We start from the raw sequence: 20,875 nt of genomic DNA on the forward strand, positions 1-20,875 counted from the left end.
CATTGAGTTGCGGCATAGATTTGTACTCTGAATTCCCCATCTATATAAAATAGTATTAAAGTTCTATCTAAATTGTTCCAGGGCCTGTAAGGCACTTGGGAGTGGGGCATACAAACAAAAGAGATGGGAAATATAAACCAGAGGTGTATTTGTATACTGTTACCATGCTTGGTACAGATGCGGGTGGCGCTGTGGGTTAAACCACAGAGCCTAGGGCTTGCTGATCAGAAGGTCGGCGGTTCGAATCACTGCAACGTGGTGAGCTCCCGTTGCTTGGTCCCTGCTCCTGCCAACCTAGCAGTTCGAAAGCATGAAGTGCAAGTAGATAAATAGGTACCGCTCCGGCGGGAAGGTAAACGGTGTTTCTGTGCGCTGCTCTGGTTTGCCAGAAACGGCTTAGTCATGCTGGCCACATGACCCAGAAGCTGTACACTGGCTCTCTCGGCCAATAATGCGAGATGAGCGCCGCAACCCCAGAGTCGTCCATGACTGGACCTAATGGTCAGGGGTCCATTTACCTCTACCACGCTTGGTAGAAATGCTTTTTTATATACTTATATACTTGAGTATAAGCCTAGTTTTTCAGCACATTTTTTGTGCTGAAAAAGCTGCCCTCGGCTTATACTTGAGTGAGGCGGGCGGTGGGGGCGGCAAGAAAGAAGCCCTTTCTCTCCGCTCGTGCCGCCACCCGCTCTCCCCAGTCAACCATTCCTTAAGAAGCATACAAGAACAGCGGTTCTTTACTCTCCCCAGGCAGCTTGTTCCATTCCTGAACTGCTCGCATAAATGCAAACTTGGCAAAGGAGGAACAGGAAGGAGCAGCCCAAAGGGCTGCTTTCGGGCTGCTTGTTCCTCCTCCTCCTCCACAGCAGCAAAGGTGAACCGGCTTATACTCGAGTCAATAAGCTTTCCCAGGTTTTTGTAGGAAAATTAGGTGCCTCGGTTTATATTCGGGTCGGCTTATACTCGGGTATATGCGGTAATTCCTATGGTTTTCTAAGTAATAAAAACATGTAATTTAGTCCTTCAGTTAGCATGCTCAACAAAACACCCCAAAAGATAAGTGAAGAGATAAATGACTAAAATATTATCGATTTCTTTTAAAAAAAAAAATTCCAGTGTGTGATTTTAACTGTAACACTTTAGTAGGTTTACAGAACTTTTAGTAGATTGATCAGTTAAATCAAAAGTAGCTCCAAACTCATATGGCAGCAGATTTTTTTCTGATTAATTACTTAATTAATTAAAAGCCACATCCCGTACTGACAATCTGCCAGCTGAGGTCCATGGAGGGCTCATATACAAGGAGAACGCAACAGCAGGTATACCGCAGGAACATCCCAGATATGCCATCGGAACAAAGTTGTTCTGCCTCTGAAGATACACAGGGAGAGACAGAGTGCAGCTGTGAGCAGAAGGCAGGTAGGGTGGAGAGAAACACACATGTCATATACCCTGTGCCCCTTCATGCCACAGTCATGCTCTCCAAATGACCTAACTTTACACCAACCCCTCACATAGTGCAAATAAGGGGAGAAATTTTAAAAGCTGCCTCTGAATCAAAGACTGAGTCACACCCATGTCACCATGACAGAGTATAACATACGGTTTAACAAAGCACCAACGCATAGCACAGTGCCCGTATATGAACCACCCCAGACAGGGAGCTCATAACTCAGATCACAGGGCACACAAAGCAATGGCGGAAAAATTCAGTTTGCTGGGGTGCCAACTTGAATAAAATATTGGGGGGGGGGTGAAGTAAGCCCCAACCTGCATAACCGATCACATGACACCATGCACACACAACATTTGAATGGCAATGCCCCTTAACTTTGGGGGACCCGGCCCCCTCTAATATTTTATTGGGGATCCGAAGACCCCTCGACCCCTAGGAGCTGGCTCCTACGGTTCCACTTGATAAGACATGGGCTGTGATGCAAGCATTGCTGAAGACACAAGGGAATGAATGAATGAATGAAAGGAATTTATTATGGTCCCAGACCAGATTCACCTACCGTACTAAGCGAACATAAAATACAATAGAATTAAGACACAAGGGAAGTATACTTATCTGCTAGGAGCTGGAATAGGCACAACTCACTCTGGAGCAATCAGTTTTGCTTGGGTTCAGATTCAAGATGTCCACTGTACTAGTAACTACAGGGCTGGCTCAATCATGAAGCGGGGTGAAGCAGTCACCCGAGGCAGCAGAAGCCCAAGAGGCAGTGCCCCTGCAGGCACTCCACCTGCGATGCCGCCATGAACAGAGAAGTGAAATCTTGCTAGAACCTGCCGCTTCACAGGCGCCGCCATACAACCCAGGTAAGAGAAGCTGTGGTGGCAGCACGTTCCTGTCTTGCCTCAACCATTGTTTTTTGCCATACTGCCAGCTCCCTACAGCACCTGAACAGCGTGACATCTTGCTAATACAGTACATCTCTCTAGCTAATGTGCAGACCCGATACACTTGATGGAAAGAAGGTGGGTGCAAGTAATAGTCTGAACTGCAGGCTCGCGCTTCTCTCCCTCTCACTACTTTCATCTTTGAGATTCATATCAGTTATTACTCTCACTATAGTAAAATGTGTGAAAATAAGCAGCAGCTGCATTTCACAGACCATTATTCAGGATCGGCACAAAATTCAGCTGTTTTGAAGTCAAAACATACTGATAGATTCAAACTCATAAAACCATAACATTTTGTAGAGTTGGAAGGGACCACAAGGGTCATCTAATCCAACCCTCTGCAATGCACTCTGGGGCTCGAACCCAAGACCCTGAGATTAGGAGTCTCATGCTGTACCAACTGAGCTATCCCAGCAGTCATATAGTATATAGCAATATTAATGACTTGTGCAGGATTTATAGAAGAAGAAGAAGAGTTTGGATTTGATATCCCGCTTTTCACTACCCGAAGGAGTCTCAAAGCGGCTAACATTCTCCTTTCCCTTCCTCCCCCACAACAAACACTCTGTGAGGTGAGTGGGGCTGAGAGACTTCAAAGAAGTGTGACTAGCCCAAGGTCACCCAGCAGCTGCATGTGGAGGAGTGGAGACGCGAACCCGGTTCCCCAGATAACGAGTCTACCGTTATCACTACACCACACTGGCTTGATATTCAAAAATGTAGCATATTAATTCAATATGTTTTTTCTTGGCTTTATGCCAATGGCACCTACACAGAATTCAGCGAAATCCATTCAGGTTAAAACAGAGGTATTTTGGTTTAACTGGATTGTACATTAACTGGGGTTTCTAGATCACTACAGGATTGTTAAAAATATATTAGATAGCTTAACAGTAAAACTTAAAAAGATAGGTAAGGAGGGACAGATTTTTGTAACCACAGTACAAAACAAGCAGAAAGCATTAACCTTTTTCTCCTCTCATAAGACTAAAACTCAGGGCTACCCAGGACAATGGATTCAGAACATACACAAGAAGCAATTTCTTAACAGAAAGCAAAACTTAGGAAATTCACTGACACAGTATGTGGAGATGGCCAATAACGTAAGAAGGCTTTAAAATGGAGTAAGAGAAACTCATGAAACAAAGATCTATTAATGGCTGTCACGGTGGCTATATCTAATCTCCATGTTCAGGGAGAGTATGCCACTCGACACCAGCTGCTGGGAAACAAAAAAGAAGAGGGTTGATGCTTTCAAGGCTTGTTGCGGAGAGGGGGCTTCCTGGAAGCATTTTGTTGGTCATTGTGCTGGCCCCAAGGGTTTGTCCATGAAGCAAGGTCCAAGTCCAGTCCTGGGTCTAGGGGTCCAAAGGAGGTCAATCCGGCAGGGAGCAAGGCAGGGAGCAGATCAAGGTCCAAGGCAGGTTCAGGCACAAGGTTGCAGGTTGAGCACACGCTTGCAACTAAGTTGCTCACGCAACTTGGGCTGGGTCTGGCTGGCTTTTATCTGGCCCTATGCTTAGGGCGGTCCCGATCCTCCGGAGACTCGCCTCTCCTCCGGGCCTGGAGGCGAGCACTCCTCCTGCAGACACTTAACTCCCTTCGCCTCTCTGCCCTGAGCCTCTGTAGCTCAGGAGAGGATGGTGGGTTACTGGACCCAGGGGATGCCTCAGCTTCCTCTGAAGAGGCTGGGAGTGGAGCACCTGCAGGCAATGGGTCCTCCCTCCCATCAGGAGCCAGAGCAGACTCTGCTGATGCCTGCACCTGGGGATCCAGCACAGGTGGGGATCCTTCAGGCTCAAGCCCTGGCCCCGGCTCAGCTGGTTCTGGAGGTGGGGAATCCCGTGCAGGCTGGGAACCCTCAGGTTCAGCATCAGAGTCTGACTCCCAGGCCATCACAGTCATGGTGGGAAACAGACTACTGCAGTAGGCAAGACCTTTGGTCCGAGCCATCAGGGTGGTTGTTATGTTTGTATAAAGCTATATCTATGTGAAATTCACCCAGTGGCCCACAACCTGCAATCCCCTGGCAGCTCAGGACTCGGCTCACCCATAACTGTGGAGCTAGGCCCCCAGGCAGCTAGCTACAAGCACCAACGACTTAGTAGAGCTTAGGTGGAAATGTTTGGGTCTTTTGTGGAGGGCCATGTCCTCTACTGTCCCATGTGTCAAATAAGCAACATATTTTAGGTCAAGAGTAATTATCCAAGTTCTGGTTTTTATTTTATCCACTGTTTTCTTCTGCATCCTGTTTTGATGATATTAGAGAATAGCCAGGATCATTTGTGCAGTCGTCTGGCTAAGATGGTGAACAAGCAAATTTTATTTCATTGTAGTATAGGTGATCTTTCAAGGTCCTTCCCCCAGTTGTTGTTTTTTCAGTCTGCATGTTGTCACGTTGCTCCTTCAGATGTCCCACTGCTCTCTGTGTTATCAGTCATCACAAAAACATCAGCACATCCCTGTGTCTATTACGCTCACTGCTAGAGGCCAGGCTGGCCTTGGAAACTACCTACCTACAAGTCATTTTTCTCCTCTGTGCATGCCTAACCTTTCTTTTCACCGTACTAACAGTTCAAGTACACAGCGAAGATAAAAGAACAACAGGAGTTTGAGGAGCTATTCAGGACTTTGAAATAAGCTGAGGTGTGTAAGAGTTCAGCAACAATGCATCAATACTGAAAAGAAGACGAATCACGGCATGAGTTACGATTCTGAGGGTCTAATCCAAAGTCCTGTTGAATCAATGGCATGCCTGCAGCATATTTCAATAGGTTTTGGTCCATGCACTCTATGAACTGCAGTAATTATGCGGATGCAGTCTTTATAAAAACGCAGGGCTCTCCATTTCCATACAAAGACGTTTTTCAACAATACTGTTGGAGCTTTACATAAGAAATGCAAACCTGGCTTGGATCCCTACAAGCTTGCAAACAAGGCTATAAGGTGATGGCCATGTATGCCATTTGCCCCCAGCACTGTAAGGATGTGCCTTGTATCTCTGTGTGTGTTAAAAAAAAAAGCTGATCTGTTTCTGAATCGCTCTGTAGCCTCTCAGCTGCAATCTGTGTTTCATATTCTGAGCTGCTCCATATAAAACAAAGCTCTGTGTTCCCCCATTCACTATAAAGGGTAATCTAAAAACAGCTATACAGTGCTACCTCGGGTTACAGACGGTTCAGGTTACAGACTCTGCTAACTCAGAAATAGTACCTCGGGTTAAGAACTTTGCTTCAGGATGAAAACAGAAATCATGCGGCGGCAGCGGGAGGTCCCATTAGCTAAAGTGGTACCTCAGGTTAAGAACAGACCTCCAGAACGAATTAAGTTCTTAACCCGAGGTACCACTGTAACTCCTTTTGACCAATATGGATAAAATGCACTTTTACTCCATAGCTCCTCCAGAATAGATTAAGACTGCCAAATTGCAGTCAAATGGGTTCAGGGGCTTTTTGTGGGGGAAATAATAGGGACTTTCTTTCTTTCTTGGAGCTGGGGTCTGTCTCTTTCTGACCTTAATTAAGAGGTGGTACGTATTTGTGTGTTTGTGTAATTTTGCAGCTTCACATCAGCCTTTCTGTCTAGTGGTTGATTGTGTCCTCCAACTGACCAATAGGCCTAACAATATGAGACTGCCTAGACTGCTGCCTGCAGAGTTTTGAAGAGCTCAGGGTTGGTCTGTGGGTTTTGGATTTTCTTTTCTAAAAAGCAGAGCAATATTGTTGTTGTTGTTCAGTCGTTCAGTCGTGTCCGACTCTTCGTGACCCCATGGACCAGAGAAGAAGAAGAAGAAGAAGAGTTTGGATTTGATATCCCGCTTTATCACTACCCGAAGGAGTCTCAAAGCGGCTAACATTCTCCTTTCCCTTCCTCTCCCACAACAAACACTCTGTGAGGTGAGTGGGGCTGAGAGACTTCAGAGAAGTGTGACTAGCCCAAGGTCACCCAGCAGCTGCATGTGGAGGAGCGGAGACACGAACCCGGTTCCCCAGATTACGAGTCTACCACTCTTAACCACGCCAGGCACACCTATCCTTCACTGCCTCTCGCAGTTTGGCCAAACTCATGTTAGTAGCTTCGAGAACACTGTCCAACCATCTCATCCTCTGTCGTCCCCTTCTCCTTGTGCCCTCCATCTTTCCCAACATCAGGGTCTTTTCCAGGGAGTCTTCTCTTCTCATGAGGTGGCCAAAGTACTGGAGCCTCAACTTCAGGATCTGTCCTTCTAGTGAGCACTCAGGGCTGATTTCTTTGAGAATAGATAGGTTTGATCTTCTTGCAGTCCATGGGACTCTCAAGAGTCTCCTCCAGCACCATATTGCTCCTCCAGCACTATATTGCTCCTCCAGAGCAATATAGGGATTTTTTTTAAAAAAAAAACTTAAATGAAAGTTTTAACTTTAAAAATAAAGACTCCACAGCTGTGCTATAGAACAAAAAAGCAATACAGAGCTCTGCAGTGTCCTGCAGGCAACATTTTGTATATCCTTGAAAAGCCCAAGGACCGAGAGGAACATAGTGATATCACGGAAATACAGGACAGAAACAGAGCAACAAAGTGACACAAAACTTTGTGCCAATGCACACCATTAGTATAGTGCATCAGGTTATATTTATTTCCTAAGTTTCCCACTTTTCCTCCAAAGAAGCCAAGGCAGAATATTGCATAGCACCCCAAGAAGCCCACGGACCAAACTCCAAAACACAACAGCTGTGCTGCTAGTTCCATCCTCCTGTTGTAACATCTGGATTAATTTACCTCTGGTCAGGGTATCATAAGGTTTTGCAGTTCTTTAACCACTGTCCTACACTGGCTGCTGATAACAGGGGGAGTGAAACCAAGAACTCTGTAGTGTAATGACACCAGACAAATTCTACTACCGGTAGATGTTATGGAGGGAGGGAGAGGAACTAGATCTGTGGCTGTCACTTAATATTGGCAGCAATATGTTGACTGTGGCCCTGAAAGAGAGGGGATTATTTGAGCAAGGCTACTCATTGAGTTTCATAACTTAGTGGGAACTCAAAACCTGGAATACTCTCACTTAGAAAAATCCACATTGTAGCCTCTAGTTCATGCTGTCTCTGCTGATTCATGATGAGGGGCTAAGGAAGACTGGGGAATTAAAGCAAATATTTAAACAGCTCTATGTTCTGATACAAGGCACCACCCTGATGTATCCAAAATCTTCTGTTAATGCAGAACTTTTCTGTTTGTTTTACTTTACAATACCTTTTGCAACGCTTTCTGTTGGAAACAATTGTGTTAAAATCAAGACTGGCGTCGCGAGATATGGTTGTCAGAGTTGCTGAATCTGTACGTGAACCAACATGCAATTATTATTCTGCTCTTTGACTTGCAGAGGGTTAGATTCACAGCAGGCATTCAGTGAAAAACGTGACAAACCTTTTCTGTTTGCTGCCCCTGCTCCCACCCACCCACATCCTTCTAGTCAGGGTAAGTTCAGATAATTAATATCTCCTTATCTCTCCTCTTCACGTGTAACCTTGGGATGATCGTATGCTGCTTTCGAAACCTTTGAGGCTAAAAAAAATCTGAAGATAAGTGACTTCTGTAAGTACAGTAAAACAAAGCCTTAGGCAAGTTGGATATATGAAGAGCAGACCATCTAGAGTTACTTTAAGAAAAAAGTATCATTTCTGTCAATTTACTTTTTAGGTTAGCCTTCACTTTTTTGCGGGGGTGGGGAGGTTGCTTCAAAGTGCCTTTCAATGTTAGATTGTGGCTCACAAAGGTTCTTATGGTACCCATTCTACCTGATCTCTATATCAGGGATGGGGAACCTATGGCCCTCCAGGTATTGTTGGACTACAACTCCCATCATCCCATGCAATTGTCCATGCTGGCTGGGGCTAATGAGAATTAGGAGTCCAATAATGTTTAGATGGCAACAGGTCTAGGTAATTAAGCATTACAGCATTTAATTATCTATTTGCTTACTTATTTTATATCCCGAATTTTCCCTTTGTGTCCAGTTGAAGACCTGCAAGTAAAATCCAAATCTATTATTGTGCTGCAGTATTGGCAGAATGGCTAACCTAGAATCCTCTGGTGCCAGACCCAGGTCCTATCCAGTGAAGGAAGGAGAAAGGGCAAAGGCGTGCCTACAGTAAATGAAGGTATCCTTTCTCGTCAGATCAGCAAGGAAGCTTAGAGGCAAAAGCCTTAATGCAGTTCAGGAATTATTAGCTGACACACTTTAGCCTATTGGTGCAAGGAGTTCTCCTTGGCTAATCTCCTTAGTTTTTCCCTGTAGCCAGCATAAATTTCTGCCTAATCCCTGACTGCCATTCCTCAAATCATCAGTTCAAGTGCTGCCTGGGGAGCAAGCCAGTGTAAGTCTTGCCATCTTTGAACCCTTGTCCATTTCCGCTCTGCTTGCCTTGTACAGGTTATAATTACAGTGGTTGCAACACATTCATCTGTTACAGCTGAGTTAGGACAGTAAACCAGTTTTAGATTATGTGGACAAGGTATAACTTCAGTTGCACCAACCAGAGAGGAAATCAAGCATAGATGCAAGACTAATCATGGGGTAAATAAATAAATAAATAAATAAATCTATACTAAATAGAGTATGGTATCCTTATAATGAAGAGTAAGTTTCACACCACTACTGAAGCAGAGCAACAATAATTCCTGGAGTAGATGGTTGAAACAGTTCAATTTCCCATACTTTCAATACACATTCCTTTTTGTGTGCAGCAGTGCTAGCATTTGACTTCAAATGGAACTGTAATGTTGAAGCCTCTTTTTTTTACATTTTATATATGGAAATCAACAGAAATCTCCTGACACTTATCCAGTAGCTCCCAATGAATCCCACAAATATATCCATGTTTACATTAATGAGAATGAAGAAGCCAATGATCAGTTGAGTAGCAAAATCAGATTGTTGGTCTGACAACTGATACTGGTTTGTCAGTTTTAACTAGTAACTAGAGAATATTTTGATCTATAAATTATGCATTTTTCAGGCTCCTGAATTATTGCTGTGGATAAAGCTTCTTATCGCACTTGGTCTACTATGCTTTGCCATCATGGGTATTCATTAGGAACCTGGAGGCTTTTTCCTTTTTTGAAAATCATACATATTTAAGGTTATTTCAGTTCAGACAGGATTTGGTGAGAACCTGGAATAAATTGTCTTCTTGATATGCCAATTTTAATGGGAATTAACCCAAGTAACTTGGTGAAGTGACTGCACACAGATTTTGATCTTTGTTTTGTTTTTATTATTTTCCTTGAACAAATATGGTTCCTGTGCTAGAAACCTGCCAGATGATAGTCAACACGATTAGGCAGAAGCATGACCGCAATACAGAAGCAGAAAAGCTGAAAGAGTCATGGGTGGCACAGGACAGGAATATAGTTGCACTGTATTGCATACCCCTGCCATCTGTGACCACACCCGTCAACAGGGCAACTTCACACCAGGCCTACAATAGATCTGGCACATGTTATATCCATCCCATGGACTTCAATAGGAGGGGAAAATAGAATATTAAGCAAGCTGCCCACCCACATTGTCATGAACTATGGAGAAAGGACACGTTGCATCCAAAGGGAGCACTTATACAAAACAGCCTCCAGAACACAAACAGGAACCTCAGCAGAATTCTAACACTTCTATGCCTATAGCAGGTAGCCCTGCCTCAGGACCACAAAACAACACTCATCAGAGTTCAGCAGGACAACCCAGGACCCCAAGACGCACATCTCGCCTCCATGGCTCCTCCTACGCTCCTTTACTACATGTGAATACTGTGTCTTGTCTGAACCACATTGTTCTGCCTCTGGCAAGCTCCGTTAGAGATGGGTAGCTGAATGCGTGAACTGACTCCGTTAAAAAAATATTGCCTTTGACACAAGGCAAGGTGAAATTAAAGTTCACCTTGCGGTGAGCCATTGCCACATGGAAGTAATGGTTTGATAATGCAGTTAAGTGATGAATATGCATGCATACCCAGCTAAGCGGGTCTTCATTGATGGCTCGGTGGCTCCACAAATCACATCACTGGATGCAATCCAAAAGTAAGCAAGAGTTTAATCTAAAGCTTTCATCAACGTACACAGCACTCTAACTTGTAAATGAACATGCCAAAATACCTTATCCAAATTCATCTGCACATTACTTTGCACACGTACCTAATTTTATTTGTATGCCACCTTTCCACAGTTCGAACCATGCTCAATGTGGCTTTCAACATGGGAAAAAATACTTTAGATAAGACTAACATCAACGAAAACTCAATTATCACAACAATGAAGGAGAATGAATAAAAAATGTAATATAAAATTATTCAACTTCCTATAGTGTTGAATTCCATCCCTACAATATGCATTCATGCTTTAATGAAGGGTTGTTTGCTTCTATTTTTAATGAACAAGCTAAACAAATCCTTAAGATAGCAATTTAACATGTTCATCTCTATCTGCACTCTAGTGACATCCCATGGTAAAAATTATAAACTGATCATATACTTGCTCAATGTTCTTTTTTTCACACTATCAAACATGTAAAAGAAAAACCAAATCAACCCACCAAGCAGAGCAAAGGTACAAATATGCAACCACAGTTAGAAACTGTTGATGTTTTAACCACAGATCAACCGCGCCTTTAGAATGAATAACTCGGGGAATTACTTGCCCTTGCATGCCACTTTTACTTAGCCAAGTAAGCACTGTCAACAAACAACCTTTGTCTTCCTCCCATATGTGCTTCTTCACCATGTTTTGCTTTATTTTAAATAATAATAATGGCTTAAAACATAATAGTCTTTAACAATCGTAAATGCATTGTGTTGAAAAGTGGTTTCCCCCACATATTTCTAATACTTTTTAACCCTAACTATATCAGCTTTTCCCCTCTTTGATTCAAGAAAAGCCTCCCTTTCACTCTCTGCAATGGATATCTGCTGTCCAGGTGCTGTCCAAACATCCTCACTTGGGATTGGCTCACTTACCCAAGCATTCTACTTTCTTATGAACCATTTCTCAGGGCACCTGAGAAATACTAACTTGTATTCCTGAGAAATACTAACTTGTAGTATTGAATACTAACTTGTATTCCCTCCTCTTTTAGTTAGGCAATTTTCAATCCAACCCATGGTTTTTAACAGCTCTAGGAGACAGAAATTCAACAGCTGAAATCTCCAGTATCCAGTTGCATTTTTGCCTGCTTTACAGCTGTTAAAAGTAAAAAATTTCCACCTGCAAGAAGCCCGACTTCTAGAGAGACTCATCTGCAAGGCTGGGAAGGTAGGCTTCTATGTAAACAATAGCAGACTCAAAATATAACTGCCAGCTTGTCATACATATTTTTGGAAAGCTGGCTTATCTAGGCTGCTCCAATTAAAACAGAATCAAAACACATTGTCTTCCGTCTTTTCTCTAAAGCTGGGGATATGCCTGTCAATTGACAACTTAGTTTGCTATAATTTTGCCCATTGTTGATTTGTTCTATTGATTGCAGGGTTGTGATGTTGTCAAGACACTTGGAATTTTGTAGAAGAAATAAAGATTGCTGAATAACCACACACAAAGAAGGCTTACCACCATTGCTCTCGATTCAGAAAAAAAGCATGACATTTTTGCAACATCTAAAGATTATATGGGACTCGGGTGGCGCTGTGGGTTAAACCACAGAGCCTAGGGCTTGCTGATCAGATCGGCGGTTCTAATCCCTGCGACGGGGTGAGCTCCTGTTGCTCGGTCCCTGCTCCTGCCAACCTAGCAGTTCGAAAGCACGTCAAAGTGCAAGTAGATAAATAGGTACCACTCCGGCGGGAAGGTAAACGGCATTTCCGTGCGGTGCTCTGGTTCGCCAGAAGCGACTTTGTCATGCTAGCCACATGACCCGGAAGCTGTATGCCGGCTCCCTCGGCCAGTAACGCGAGATGAGCGCCGCAACCCCAGAGTCGGACACAACTGGACCTAATGGTCAGGGGTCCCTTTACCTTAAAGATTATACAAAACAAACAGAATCTTTAATTAGAATTTTAATTAAATCTGCAATACTTAAATATACTTGTTTGGAAATACATGTCCCTTATTAAAATCAATGCAACATATATAAGAGTAAACAACTTCAGGATCTGGACATTTATGTGAAATATAAAGATGTTTCAGATTTACTAAATTTCTAATGTCTAAGAGCTTTTCTCTTCAGAATCTACTCTGGTTCCTCTTCTCATATTTTTCTTTCTTGTACTAAGGCTGAAAAGAATATTTTGCAAACATTAAACAACATTTCTGTTAAAGAAATAGATATTTATAACTTCTATTTTACAGATGAGATTTCCATATATGACCATATTTACAAGCTTGAAGGAAATTGATCAATAAATAACAGTGACTCAGAAACAGTTCAGATATGGCCTAAATCCAACACAGGTAACTGTTTAAGTCCACTTCAGGTCAATAGGCTTAACCATGCCTAACTGTTTTGAATTTAGGCCTATGTTTATTGATCAATTTGGATTCCAATGACTAAGAAGGATGACATTTCCTTGGTTTTATTGATTATCCCAGAATGTGAAGAATATGGAATACCTTCATAATGGAATAGAGATGGGATGGTGGACATTTTTCAGTCCAAATGTCACATTCCCCCATGAGCAACCTTCACGGGTTGCATGCTAGGAATGGGCAGCACCAGAAGCAAAAAATGGGCACACCCAGTAATGGATGTGACATTCCAGGCCTGCAAAAGTCAAGAGGTATCTATACATAACATGCTCAACTCCATCCTGGCCCACATCAAGCAGTCACAGTTAAGCACTCAAGGAGGTGGTGGAGCAAGCCCAGCAGGGGACTAGCATGGGGTGAGGTTGAGGACTAGAGACACCTAAAGGCTTCGTAGGCTGGAGGGACACATTCAGCCCCTGTGCCTGAGATTCCTCATTCCTGGAATGGAAAACGATTACTAATATTTCAATTTACAGACAGAAAACCAAGGATGGAAAAGAAGCAACTTCCGCAAGCCACTCAGCATGTCTAAAGATCTAAAGGCAAGTCTCTCAGACCCAAATGTTATTACTCTGTCAGCTGGACTGCTCTCTGCCTAATGAAGTAAATGGAGCAACTCAGTTGGACAAGTTGTGCATGCATGTCTACCCTGTCTTTTACTGAAGAGGTCAAACTTATTCCTATTAAATATGCAAACCATCCTGTACCACAATGTAAACTTCCTGCTCTGGCACCATATATTGCACTGTATTCAACATACAGTACACAAAATGGTGTGACAATTGCAAGCCAAATGACATTGGGAAAGTTTTAGTGAATAGCTAATCATCATCATCGACTGCAAAACCAATTTGCAGCATTTCTTCCAGCTTCTAAGCTTTGCTTCTTCAGCCTCTCCTGCACTGATGTCTCTGTCTCTCTATATATACATCCTAAGAAGCGGAGTAACAGTGTCACTGTCATCTGTCACAAGAGGAGAGATTGTCAATAACTCTCCTGCTCAGTTGGTCCAATCACATCACATCAGTGAGCACATTTCCATTTCAAAAATTGCTGCTAGTGTTGAAGTTGCTTCAAAAGAGACACAGGCACTGCAGCACAGTATGAATTGGTATGAAAATGCCAACCTGACATGGCGTGTTCCTGGATGTTTGAGACAGATTTTTCCAGATACGTTTAGTTAAAATTGTCTTTTGGGTTTGAAAAATAACTGCATGTTCATCACTGAGCCAAATTGCATTTTGCCTTGAGCCCAGGAGACATGGGCCTTTAATCATCCTCCAGTAGTTTACAGAGTGGGTTTTCAGTGAAATAAGATTATTTGGTTTAGCTTGACAGCCACGGAATTAGGCTCTGCACAATAAAGAGAAAATATATTTTATTTTCTATTAGCTATGGCAAGCTTTTGCTCAATGGTCAAGGATGAAGAACCAACCAGAGGTTTTCACTAACCTGTACCAACAATCCATTTTCCAAGAAAATGGTCTGAATCAAGAGCCATGCTGTGGTCCGTGGAGTTAATGAAATACCAACATAGTATCACTTTTGAATTTAATTTCGAGAACAAACAACAAGGGAGCACAACTGGGTAAAAAAAAAAAGGAAATGGAAAAGATTCTCGGCCACTGAGCTATTACTGCTGTTGTTAAGGAAAAAGGATAGACACTGTCAAGGATGACAGTGTGTGTGTGTACATGTATTTATAGGACACTGCGCTCTCATGTGTACCGTACCATCAGAGGTGGGAAATCTGTGGCCCTCCAGGTGTTGTTGTCCTCCAGTGGTCATGGATGATGGGAATTGTAGTCCAACAACATCCAGAAGGCATCAGGTTTCCCACCACTGCAGTACATAAATTGAAGTGAATAGCAGACTTGCTGGAAACCATGGGAGGGGAGAGTGCTCTTGTGCTCATATTCTGCTTCCTGAATTCCCACGGTCATCTGCCTGGCCACTGTGAGAACAGGATGTTAGATTAGATGGGCCATTGGTCTGATCCAACAGGCTATTCTTATGTTCTCTAGGAAGAGAGTTCCAAAGTCTGGGATGGGAGCTGTCACCAAAAAAGGCTCTCTTCTGTGTCCCAAACAGCATGCCTGATAGCAGGGGCAGGTTCATATGAGGAAATACGGTATTTCTGAATAAGCACTTCCACTAGTCCTTTTCTACATCTAGCTTCCTGTAGGCATCTGGTTGTTCACTACTGGAAAATGTTGATACATTAGCCTTTGGTCTGACCTAACAGGGCTCCCAGGTTCTTCAAAATTTTGCTCTTAAAGGGAGGGAAACGAGATAGCACTCTCCAGAAATTGTTGTTGTTCAGTCGTGTCCGACTCTTCGTGACCCCATGGACCCCTATCCTCCACTGCCTCCCGCAGTTTGGCCAAACACATGCTAGTCGCTTCGAGAACACTGTCCAACCATCTCATCCTCTGTCGTCCTCTTCTCCTTGTGCCCTCCATCTTTCCCAACATCGGGTCTTTTCCAGGGAGTCTTCTCTTCTCATGACTCCCTGGAAAAGACCCTGATGTTGGGAAAGATGGAGGGCACAAGGAGAAGGGGACGACAGAGGATGAGATGATTGGACAGTGTTCTCCAGAAATTAGGGCACTACGAAAACAAAAGCCTAATTGCCTGTTGAAGTACGGCGCAATTATACCAATCTGGACAGCAGGAATGTTGAAGAGCACTAATCAATTACATAATTCCTCTCAAAAGAGCATGCTACAGTGATGAAATTAATATATTTTATTCTTTGTTTATCTAATATCACCAGTAGCCACAACTTTAAGTCATAAACCATGATTAAACAAATTAGTCTGTGTTCCTCCCTTAGTTGATCTGAGAAACAAACCATGAAATGGCTGACTTAACGTCCAACAGAGCTCAAGCTTTGTTTCTCCCAAGCCAACCATGATCAAGAATACCGTTTAGGTTTTCCCATGTTAAGGGGTATATATATATATATATAAAAGAAGTCAAGAACAAACCTTGGCTTCAGATTGTGATTTGCTTGCACTAAGACAAACCTCAAGTTTGCTGTTTCAGACATAATGGTAACCGAGCTGCTCAGTGGTTTGTTTCCCTGCTGGAGGAAGGGAGGAGGCAAAGCGGGCTATTTTTTTTAACATTGTGGATTTATAGCTTAGTTTTATGCCTGAACACATGCAGCAAACAAGAAAGACAGGGACCTATAATTTAAATTTCAATAAAGGTAGAAACAACAGATGGAGAGAAGAATGATAGAGGCAACGGCAACAAGAAAAGAATATGTATAATTATTTTTTTGTAGGTAAAGAAAGGAGAATTGTTTTGATAACAGCAAAACCTGTGGAAGAACAAAGAACAAAAAGTATTTCTGTGAAAGACTCGTGTTAGAAATTCATATAGTGACCTTACTTCCAAACAGTAGAAATGCACACACCTTATATATTTAGCTATTTAATTCAATATCTTATGGACAGGCGTACAAAACAGATTTTAATAATATTCCGCACAAAAAATCTTTGTGTTAGCAAATCAAACTAAGACCAATGGCTTCACTAATGTATATAAATGACTGCCTGAAGGTTGCACAGATGCTCCACTGTACATCTGCAATAACTTTGTGGTCATTCTGAATAGTTCCCCTTCACAATCTGTTACAGTACACTTGTTTCTGGTTCCCTGGCTTATGAAATAATCTTCATAACCAAATGACTTGCTGATAATTGCTTTGCTATCAGCTTGCTTTAAATAAAATGGATGATACTGCTTTGCCTTAAGAATTAGACCAGTCAGAGAACTGACTGTAGCATTTATGAAGATTATATACAAAGCAGATTAATGTATTTCTGAACTCTAATATAGATTCTGGCCTTCAGCAGCAGCACATATATTTTCCCCTTCAACCTCGGTCAACCCAACTGTCTCAGACCACTAAATCATGGAGCAGTAAATAGTACCCAAATCAAATATTATTCGAACACTCCTTGGGAGCAGCGAGATCCACTATATGTCAGAAACGTTAATCTTAGATTTAAACCAAGGATTTTCCCAGCTTGTGCATTCACGTAACTATAAATAGGAATCATTCATGAAAAAAATATTTCAAAAAGCTTTTAACTCATTTATATTTAGATAAGCTTCCCAGTCGATTAGAGAATCAATGGCTACCCTAACTACTACACAGGCGTGCCATCATCTAGAAGAAGAAGAAGAAGAAGAAGAAGAAGAAGAAGAAGAAGAAGAAGAAGAAGAGTTTAGATTTGATATCCTGCTTTTCACTACCTGAAGGAGTCTCAAAGCAGCTAACATTCTCCTTTCCCTCCCCCCCCCCAACAAACACTCTGTGAGGTGAGTGGGGCTGAGAGACTTCAAAGAAGTGTGACTAGCCCAAGGTCACCCAGCAGCTGCATGTGGAGGAGCGGAGACGCGAACCCGGTTCACCAGATTACAAGTCCACCACTCTTAAGCACTACACCACACTGCCTCTCCTGTCACCTGGTAACCATTAAAAATATTAATGAAACAGAATTTGAGGGAATAGGGAGGGACCATGATATTTTGCTGCCTGAGGCAAAGACAAAATGGCACCACTTCCCCTTTCCATATACAGTAAATAGCAGCTTAATCTCTTTTCAACAGGGCAATGCAGCAACATCTAGTGCAGCAAAGACCAGCAAGTTAGCTAAGGTGGTACAGGACAAGCCATGTGGCACATACCTGTACAGGTAAATGTTCCACCACCTTAAGAATGCAAGAGCCCTGAAGGATCAGACAAAAGTCCCATCTAGTCCAGCATCCCATCCTCAAAATGGCCTACCAGGTGCCTGCTCAAATGAATGTGGCAATGAAGCAACAGCAGCAGCACCAGTTTGTATCATGTAAGTAGAGCAGTCCATGCACATTGGTAATGCCCACTACATAGAATGGCCTAGACTGGCCGCCTGCCTGCTCAGTTAATCAGGACCTTTCACAATGGCACTGCCTCTGATGCATTGGGACAAGGCAAGTGGGAATGACAGACTCTTAGGAGGATGGAAATAGCCTGGGGAAAAAGCCATGGGGTTGCTACTCCACAGCAACTTAGTTGTGAGAAGCGCACCAAGAGCCTGGGTTTGGACATAACGCTACACCCAAAAGTGGCTTAGCTCCCAGCAATATAGCAGAAATGCAAGAGCAGCAAAGTGCCCACAGTTCCAGTGGCATGCACCAACATGCTGCACTGTCACCTTTAAATTGTCATTAACTATGGTTTAAAGCAGGAATGGAGAACATGTAGCCATTCAGATGCTGTTGGGTGACATTCCCCAGTCTCCTGACAATGGGGCATGCTGGCTGGGTCCAATGGAAGTTCCATAACACAGGGAAAGGCCATAGCTCAGTAGTAGGGCATCTGATTTTCATGCAGAAGCTCCCAAGTTTGATTTCTGCTTTCTCCATGTAGGGCTCAGAAAGACTCCTGCCTGAAACCCTGCAGAGCTGCTGTCAATCAGCTGAGCTATATGGACCAATGGTTTGACTCAGTATCAGACAGCTCCCTGTGTCCATAACATCTGGAGGGCCATAAATTCCCCATCCCTGGTTTAAAGTGGCATGTGACCCAAGGTCTTTGTCTGCAACTGGCATATACAAAGTAGCTGCTCAAAGAAAGTACCTATCACTGTGCAACACTCTCTTTTAATGAGATATTTAGTTCCCTTTTATGATGATGAGTTTGGCACAAGTACAGCAACCTAACAAGATTGGATAGTGTTGAAATACAGTCGTACCTTGGTTCACAAACGCCTTGCAACTCAAACGTTTTGGCTCCTGAATGCCGCAAATCCGGAAGTGAGTGTTCCGGTTTGCGAACGTTCTTTGGAACTCGAATGTTCAGCGCGGCCGCGGCTGACGTGGCTTCTGACAGTGCAGGAAGCTCCTGCAGCCAACTTGAAGCCGCGGCTTGGTTTTCAAACATTTTTGGAAGCCAAATGGACTTCCGGAACGGATTCAGTTTTAGAACCAAGTTTTTTTTCTGATTGAAAAGGGAACAAATATCACTAAAAATAGTCTGCATGAGCAACATTTTATGAACCAAAGAAATGCATTGCTTTGCAAAACAAATTCCACTTTTGTTATTTTGAAGAATTTATTATGAACTTAATATTGCTTTGAAAATTAAAGACATGGAAAGATTCAACAAGCACTAGAAAAGTGCATAGAAACCGCTGTCAAATGAATCATGTCATCAGCAATCAATAAATGAAAGGTGCTAGTTCAACAGAGCATAACAGAAACTTAAGTCATATATTTGACAACTGGCCAGTTAGATAATACAGCTCCAGGATGACCTCTGTGGAAATTTAATTATCTTTGTCCCTGCAAATTCTGTTATAACAGATTCCTGAATCAATACCCCCAATCACAAATATACATTCTGAATTTTTAAAGTGACCTTTTATTCTGTTATTCAAATAGTCGTTTGCTTGCTTGCTTGCAAGACATCAATCTGCAGTACATGAAGCTTTTATTTTAAAGTGTATCTGCCTTTAAAATATAGCAATGGGTGTCCGTTTAAGAGCCAATTATAATTTCTGATTTGCCTTTACTGCTAAGAATGATGGTCATGTTTTAGTTATTATATTTCTAACTGGTCCTTCTTTAGAAAACTCAGAGCAGTTACAACTGAACACAGATGCACGTAGAGTGCTCAAGCTGCTGCAGAATTACATCCTCATTTTTTATCAGACATATATGGTTCTTAGAAACAAACAGGTTCTGTGAAGTTTCCAACAGAAGTGGCTATGCACATTGCTGAATGATTGGGGACTTGTGTCACCACATCTTGCTTTTCCATTTTAAAAAAAGACAATGGTGTGTGTATGCGAGAGAGAGCACATAAAGCACAAAAAATGGAAGTGGGTAAACTCATTAACAGTGCTTCGGGCAGGGAGGGGAGTGAGCAACCCACTTAGAAGGGGATGAAGAAGCAAACAGGAAGGGGATATCAGAATTCATATGTAGATAGTACATGTGTTATCTGAATGCAAATGTGGGGCGAACATGCATAAAAATAAAACATTCCTGGTCCTGTTTGCAAGTATGTCTGCATGTGGTTTGATGGTCTCCCTTCTAGACATTCAGCTTCTACAACGGTGATGTCTCCCAGGTTATTCAAACCTCAATTTATTTATTTCATTCCTTTACTGGCCAAATTTTAGATTTATCTTACACTGAACACGAAGTTGCATATTTTTTTAAAACTGAAAATACTGTATATTGAATATTATTATCTAGCATATTATTACGAAATAACTCCATGTTATACACTTCTCAGGCTTTTTGATAAGATTAATAAATTCTGTACATGTTCACTTTGAGAAGAAATGTTATGGCTGTGTAGACAGCAAGCTATGTTGCACATTAGCCCTAGACATTGTAAACTAGATGTTTAATGGAGAAATATATTTTAAATGTCAGCTGAAGACAAATAAAAATTCATGATCTATGGCTATGGCCACTTCCTAATTCCACTCAACATTAGAACTGAAGAGCAAATGAAGTGAATTACATCACCCACTATGTTAACCAAGAATCTTTGTACAGTATTATTCTTAGCGAAAAGTTATAAAAGTCAAGCCATTCAGTTGTAAGATCCGAAGGCCACGAAGATGTGAATCAGTATCTACACTTGATTACTTCTTTTTAATGGGCAGGGGAAAGGGGCAAATGTCAGCTAGGCCTCTTCACCGGGGGTCCAGCTCCCCCTTATGTACCGTTATACAGGCATCCCCTCCACTTACGCATGTTCAAGTCATGCACGACCTGGAAGTGGGGGAGGAGATACCTGGAGAGCCTCAACAAAGCCCTGCTGTAACTCCAGCTCACAAGGAGCCCGAAGAGGACATCTCCTTTGGTCTCCAGGGAAGGTCTCCTTGCAAACTGGAGGAGCAGCAGGGTGCTCCCCATTTACACGCATTTCACTTCTGTGCGCAGGGAGCCAGAAAGTAA

The 20,875-nt window shown here is 42.6% G+C and overlaps 1 protein-coding gene across 5 annotated transcripts in view; it reads right to left on the reverse strand.

Annotated features, from left to right (window-relative positions):
* SMYD3 (SET and MYND domain containing 3) overlaps positions 1–20,875 on the reverse strand; it is a 337,315-nt gene that overhangs the window by 302,271 nt on the left and 14,169 nt on the right. Inside the window, exon 1 of one of the 5 annotated variants that reach the window (XM_033144394.1) lies at positions 18,655–18,675. The exons of the other annotated variants lie outside the window; for them this stretch is intronic. The gene's annotated coding sequence lies outside the window, so the exon portion shown is untranslated. Of the gene's footprint in view, positions 1–18,654; positions 18,676–20,875 lie in introns of those variants that run through there. 5 annotated transcript variants of the gene reach the window in all.

This window comes from Lacerta agilis, chromosome 3 (assembly GCF_009819535.1).
Source record: "Lacerta agilis isolate rLacAgi1 chromosome 3, rLacAgi1.pri, whole genome shotgun sequence".
Taxonomy (NCBI): Eukaryota; Metazoa; Chordata; class Lepidosauria; order Squamata; family Lacertidae; genus Lacerta; species Lacerta agilis.